This window comes from Pseudomyrmex gracilis, unplaced genomic scaffold (genome assembly GCF_002006095.1).
Source record: "Pseudomyrmex gracilis isolate BER0280 unplaced genomic scaffold, ASM200609v1 scaffold_51, whole genome shotgun sequence".
Taxonomy (NCBI): domain Eukaryota; kingdom Metazoa; phylum Arthropoda; class Insecta; order Hymenoptera; family Formicidae; genus Pseudomyrmex; species Pseudomyrmex gracilis.
The window spans coordinates 400,482-406,652 of NW_018020635.1; the positions used below are offsets into that span (position 1 = coordinate 400,482).

The 6,171-nt window shown below is 41.1% G+C and overlaps 1 protein-coding gene across 3 annotated transcripts in view; it reads left to right on the forward strand.

Moving 5' to 3' along the window:
* LOC109853591 (oxidative stress-induced growth inhibitor 2-like) overlaps nt 1–6,171 on the forward strand; it is a 19,512-nt gene that overhangs the window by 8,822 nt on the left and 4,519 nt on the right. The window lies entirely within an intron of this gene.

Consider the following 6,171-nt stretch of genomic DNA (forward strand, 5'->3'; position numbering starts at 1 on the left):
AAATTTTAACGCGTCTTAGGGCCGTAGTGCGGTAGTGACACTTTTCCGGACATGGGTCCCTATACTCAAATGTTTTCTACTGTTGCACTGAATAACCCCTAGAAGTTTGATCCCATAGTTCTGAAACACCCTGTATAACTCTATATATTAGATAAAAGTTTCTCGAATTATGACTATCTATCTTAATTTATGCTCAATGACGACTGTGTAAAGTCGCGTCACGGGTCTGGACTAAAATATTTACTGATAAGAATTGATGAGAGTCATGTTTTAGTTTTTAAAATGCGTGAATAGAACAAGAATCTAAAGCGAAAATTTACCTCATAATCTGACAAATTTAAATTCAGACGCTAAAAACGCTTTGACAATTTTTTGCCGCTTATCGGGATAGCATTAAGTCATCGATTCGTACGAGTATCGATTCACGAAAATATTAAAATACTTTGATAGATGCGGATCGCGCCAGAGAGAAGCAATGGAAGTAACGAAGTAATAACGTAATGCAGTTATCAAGTTTCTCTCGCGTGTGTCGTTTCATGTGTTTCCGATCGGAATATGAACTTGAATATATTTACACACACATGACTCGCGCATGTTAAGTAGTTCGCGATTCCGATGTATCACGTTCCGAAAATTTATATCAAACGCATGTTCAAATACAAGAACGTAAAGCTACGCACATACGCGTACACACGTTATATAACTATTATTTATCTTGATGACACCAGCACGATGAGATATTTCGTTTCGAAAGGTTGCGAAATGTTATATTTTCTTCGATCGTAAAAACCGAAATCCAAGACGTCATCGCGAATTTAGTTCCGTCTTGGCGGAATTTGCATGCGCAAGATTCTCGAATTTTTTTCCATTTTTTATAAAAACTTCCAATTAACGTTGCGGTAGAATAAAATAAATTTAAAAAACAGTTTCAAACAAATCGCAACAATCGTGACAAAATTGGATCAGTAAAAACTTTATCTATCTAGTAGCGTTTAATTATTAATATATAATAGTATTTGCTGATTAAAAAATTAAAAGTTAATTGCAAAGTAAAATTAATTGAATAAAATTAATTATCCGCTAATTAGTGGACAATTCGATGCGATATATTATTTATCGACGAGAAGGAGAGAATAAACGTACGCTTTTTGTGTGATTTTTTTGACAATTGTTTAAATAATCGTTTATCGCCGCTCGACAAACATCGTCGAACGAGAACAACGAGCATTATAATTACAATCATAATTAATTGGCGCGTAGGCGTCATTTAATCGAGCCGGCTAATGAACGTGATGACTCTGTAGCGCCACGGGATTAACGCCGCGCCGACGAATGTTTGTGTAAATTAACCCGTTAATAATGGTTAAATGCCGAGATAATTGAAGCGCCGAATATAAGAGCTGTATACGCGGTCACACGACGCTCTGTTTACTCTTTCTCACGTACGGCAAAATTGATTGAACACTCGTCTCTAACGCTGCGCGTGTACATTTTTTCGAGACGATGAGAAAATGAGACGATATCGGGAAACGCGCGTCGCATCTCTCCGGACTTTGCGATCATTCGAAAGCGCGAGCGTTTTATCGCGTCGTCTTTTTTCGTTCTAATAATCAGAACGACGCGAGTCACATAGTCGCATTTGCATATAACGCTTGCGCGCTACAGGTAAAATCGCACGTGCGCGTTTCAAGCGTGCGCGTTTTATTTGCATCTCTCTCGACCACGCGTCGCGCGGAAAGTAAGAAAGCCGATTGCTTTGCGTTATTATTATTATTAATGCAGTCGATGACAGAAATTGCCGGGAACGTCGATGACTGTCGTCATTTCCGGGTGCAATCTCCGCCAAGTTTTTCTTTGAATTATTTACTCGCGAGAGAAAACGACAAGACGACGAACGCGATGAGGTAACAAACGATCGCTGTGCCGGCGAATGACACACACACACACACACACGTGTTGCAAATTATATGTTTTTCCATCGCACGAGTATTATTTATCGATACACGCTACAGATAAAAGCCTGGATTTGCGTATCATCTTCCTCTTCGTTAAAGCCCCTTTTGACGTTGAGGCTGTCTAATAACAAGCTTGGTACGTACAAACAGTAGATACGGGGATTTATGATGTGAAAATATGATATCGCGCTGTTTCTTTTGGTTGCACACAACGCCGCGTGTCGTGTATTTGTGATTTAAATTAATTCGGTTTAAAATTTAGTTGAAAATAGTTTCGGTTGGTGTAATTTGGCCTTTCGGATGTTCCGCGCGCGCGAAAAAAAAAAAAAAAGATTGTATACGTAGTTTTATTAGAGAAACAAAAAATCATTGAGTAATATTTTCAGGATGCTGAAAAATATTGTGCGCAACACAATCACGCAGATCACACAAAAACAGAATAAATCTTGAAATAATTGGTGACTGTCGCGATTCAGATCGCGTTTAATTGGAAAAAAAGAATATTTTATTTTCTGCGGGTCGCGTAAAACACACTCGTCAACACAATTCTTGGCCAGACGTCTTATATAAGACGAGAGGGAACAAAAAATTCTCGCAATATCACGATCTCTCTCTCTCTCTCTCCTTAAAATTGTGGAACTCGAACGTGTAGATGAAAAAAAAAAAAGTTCCGAGATTCATCCGGGAGTTATCTCGCGACTGACGGCGGTTCTAAGATTATCATCTGCAAGATGATCGTCTGTGAAGTTCTGGCTCTTGCGCGAAGAATCAGAACCCCGCCTTCGTAACCGACTCATCTCAAGTTTAGACTCGAGCTCCGTTGGGATCCCAGGACCGCGCGCGCATTCCCTTGTTTTCGTTTCTTTGGCTTGACGAGAGAAGAAGAGCCCGAGAGAGGGAAAAAGGGAGAGAAAACCTGTCCTGATAAGGGAACGGAAAAAAGCTGGCGCAACGGATCGGGTATGCGTGTGATGTATTACACCGTTGAAAGAGATCTTCTTCGAACATATATGTACGTACGTGGGCGAAGAGAAAAACAACGACTCGATTCGAGAAATTTTGCGCCCATACATAGCCCGGCGCTATGTCGGCTTTTGTCGTCCTTGCGCGTCGATCAATTATGAGAAGCAAAATAAAGACGCAAAAGTAAATCATCGATGCGATCCGCTTCAATTCGAAGTGAGATACTTTAAATTGCTCTTCATTGTAAACAAACGGATGTGCGAGGCGTAATGACGATTAACGGCAACGCACTTGGGCGATGCGAAAATTCATTATATGAAATTATCGACGACACTCAAAACATTGATTGACCGTAGTTCTTCTCGAACTCCGTTACGGGGATCATCTTTCTCTTACTTTTCTGTCTCTTTCTCTCTCTCTCTCTCTCTCTCTCTTGTCGCGAATTAAGAATAGACACCATATACACAAACAAAAGCGTTGGCGTTGCTAGAGACAGAGAAAGAGAGAGAGAGAGAGAAAAAAACTGGATCGGATGTACAAATTATATATATTTCCACGATAATCGTACGACGTTGTAGAGATGTGTCGGATTGGCGCGAAACTAATTGCGGTTCTCAAACAAAGTTGAATAAAACAGCGAAAATTATGTTTGCACTTTTTTGTTGCTTTAAACCTCGTTAAAAAAAACCGCATCAATTATTCTCGCGCCAAATTGACGTAACAGCGTATCTGTCTCTTGCATCTTGAATCGTAATTAATTACATAGCAATTATCACATTTTGTATCAAAATTTATTACAGTTGCAGTCAGACGGACTTAAATTTAATTCAGCTGTTTGCGTTTGCCGAAACTCGTATCGCGTTTTTAAGATAGCACGGACCAATATTTGTACAGCTTGCTGCTTCTCGTCGGATGTGTGATCGAAGATAGAGAACACACACACACCCACACACACACACACACACAGTCTAATTGCTCTCGCATGTGCGCGCGCGCAATATGCAAATTTAATACGAAATACCGAAAACAAATAATATCGCACGTAGTTCCGCTTTCCCGACTGATATATTCGCGATGTAGTCTAGATATTTTTAGAATGTTTGATTGTAGTTGCGCGTTGAAAATTTAATACATCAGATTTTTTTTTATACAGAGCAAATTCCTCCGCGAGAGAGGAGTATAATAAAACAATGTGCGTGAGAGAAAGAGAGGCGCCTCCGGTTATATCGAGCGAGCAGTGACCGGTTGACCCAACGAGACGTTGTTTGCTTATAGTTTTGCGCTTATTATATCGCGCAAAAAGAGGCATTCAGGTGACTGATATCGATTCGTTTCTCGATCGTTAATAATTTCTTTCCCTGTTCTTTTTTACCGTCGTTGTCTTCCGCGTCGTCTTAACGCGGACTCTCTTTTCCCAAGTTCTTTCTCATTTCGCGTTCCGTTCCGACGGGCAGAAATTGCTCGCGCAACAAACTAAAATGACAAAGAGACAATCGAGAACTCTTCTCGGGAAAAATAAAGTTTCTCGCCTTTTCCCGTCGTACGTTGCGATTTTATCGGTTGCTCGCGCGAATGGTAACGAGGCAACTATTTTTTTTTTTTTTTTTTAACGATCCTAACGGATGTTTCGATAAAAATGTTATTTTTAAGGTTGGAACTTGTGGGGGGGAGAGAACACATTTCTGAAAAACAAGACGCGAGAGAACACAACGTTAATTGACGCAATTCCCCGGTCTAGAGTTGCGTCCAGTTAATTGAATAATCTTCGATGTTGCGTGTGCGCGTTAAAACTCGCGCGAATAAATTTTAATCTCTCCCATCCGCGCTTATATCGCACGCGTCGCGATCTCGTCCGGTACGAGCGTTAAATCGATCGGGAATATTTGCACACGCGGCGAATAATGGCTCATTGTCACCTAAGAAATTCTCTCTTTCTCTCTTTCACGTTCAGTTACTGTCAACTATGTCGCGCAACTCAACTATGCGGATCGATACAACCCGCGACGCGATCGCGTTTGCCCCCGTTTGTGGATTTTGCGATAAGATTTTCACCATCAGAGCTGTTTTTTCCTTTATCCCGAGAAATTGTCAATTGCAAATGTTTTTCTCGACACGCGAAAACATCGCGCGAACATTCCGATAAAGAAATGATAACACGGTGTCTTGTTCGCACACCGACACATTTTTCCCTAGTTTTATTTCTTGATTTGACACAAAAGAAACGGCGAATAGCTCTCGTCTTTCTGATGAAGATGCTCTTCTCTCCAGTGAAGAAACTTCGTGTTGAGCGACGCGATGATCTCGCGGCAAAATCCACCGGTTGGACCGGTGTCAATTTTTGTCTCGTGTCCGTCGGAGCGATGCTGCTATTCTTAAACCGTGTTCTAAACCATCGCGTAAATGAAAGTGGACCATGATGTACGAATTAATGAGATGACAATCCCTTACTCTACTGGTTATTTGCGGAGCGAAGTTATCTCTCGAGTGGAAGCGACGGATAAGCGACGGGCAATCGGCGGCGCCGCGCTTGCAAATTCGATCTCGATCGTTTTTTTTTTTTTTTTGTATCACGCACGTCGTTAATTCTGTCCCTTCGAACGACGTCTTCTCGTTCAACGTCGAAGCGAATTATCGGCAAATTATTCCGCAAGCGCGAAAGAATTCGATTTTCAACGAATTTTTTATATTAATTTTCTCGGTGCGTCGTTTGAAAAAAAAATCTTTTATTGAATGTAAAAAAAACTTGTATGATCGATTGTCAGAACTTGTGGATGACCAATTGCAGGTCGTCCGGAATTAATCTAACGGAAAGCTGTCGCGGTTGTATCGACTCGCGTTGCGGTTGTATCGAATGGACCCGGTCGGTCGGGCGTGTTAGAGAAATCAGGAAACTCGTCAAGGAAGGCCGGACGTGAACGCGAAGGTTGCGACTTTTGCTCTTTAATGAACGATTCGATGATCGTCTTCAAGATCGCGACCTTCCGTATAATACAATTATTCAATCAATATACTTCAGATGACTCATAAATTGCTTGTCGCGGCACGATAAATGTTTTTTCTCACTTTTGATCGCGGAGCGCGATATTGCTACGTATTGCGGCACATTAGCGCGAGCTGCAACGTCATCTAATAAAAGAGCGCGCGCCCGAGTTTATCTTATCAATTGTTTATACACGCTGCAACAATTGAATGACGTGCGTGTGAAACGTTCCCGCGCACGTGTCTCGCGCACTTTTTTTTTTTTTTTTTTTTT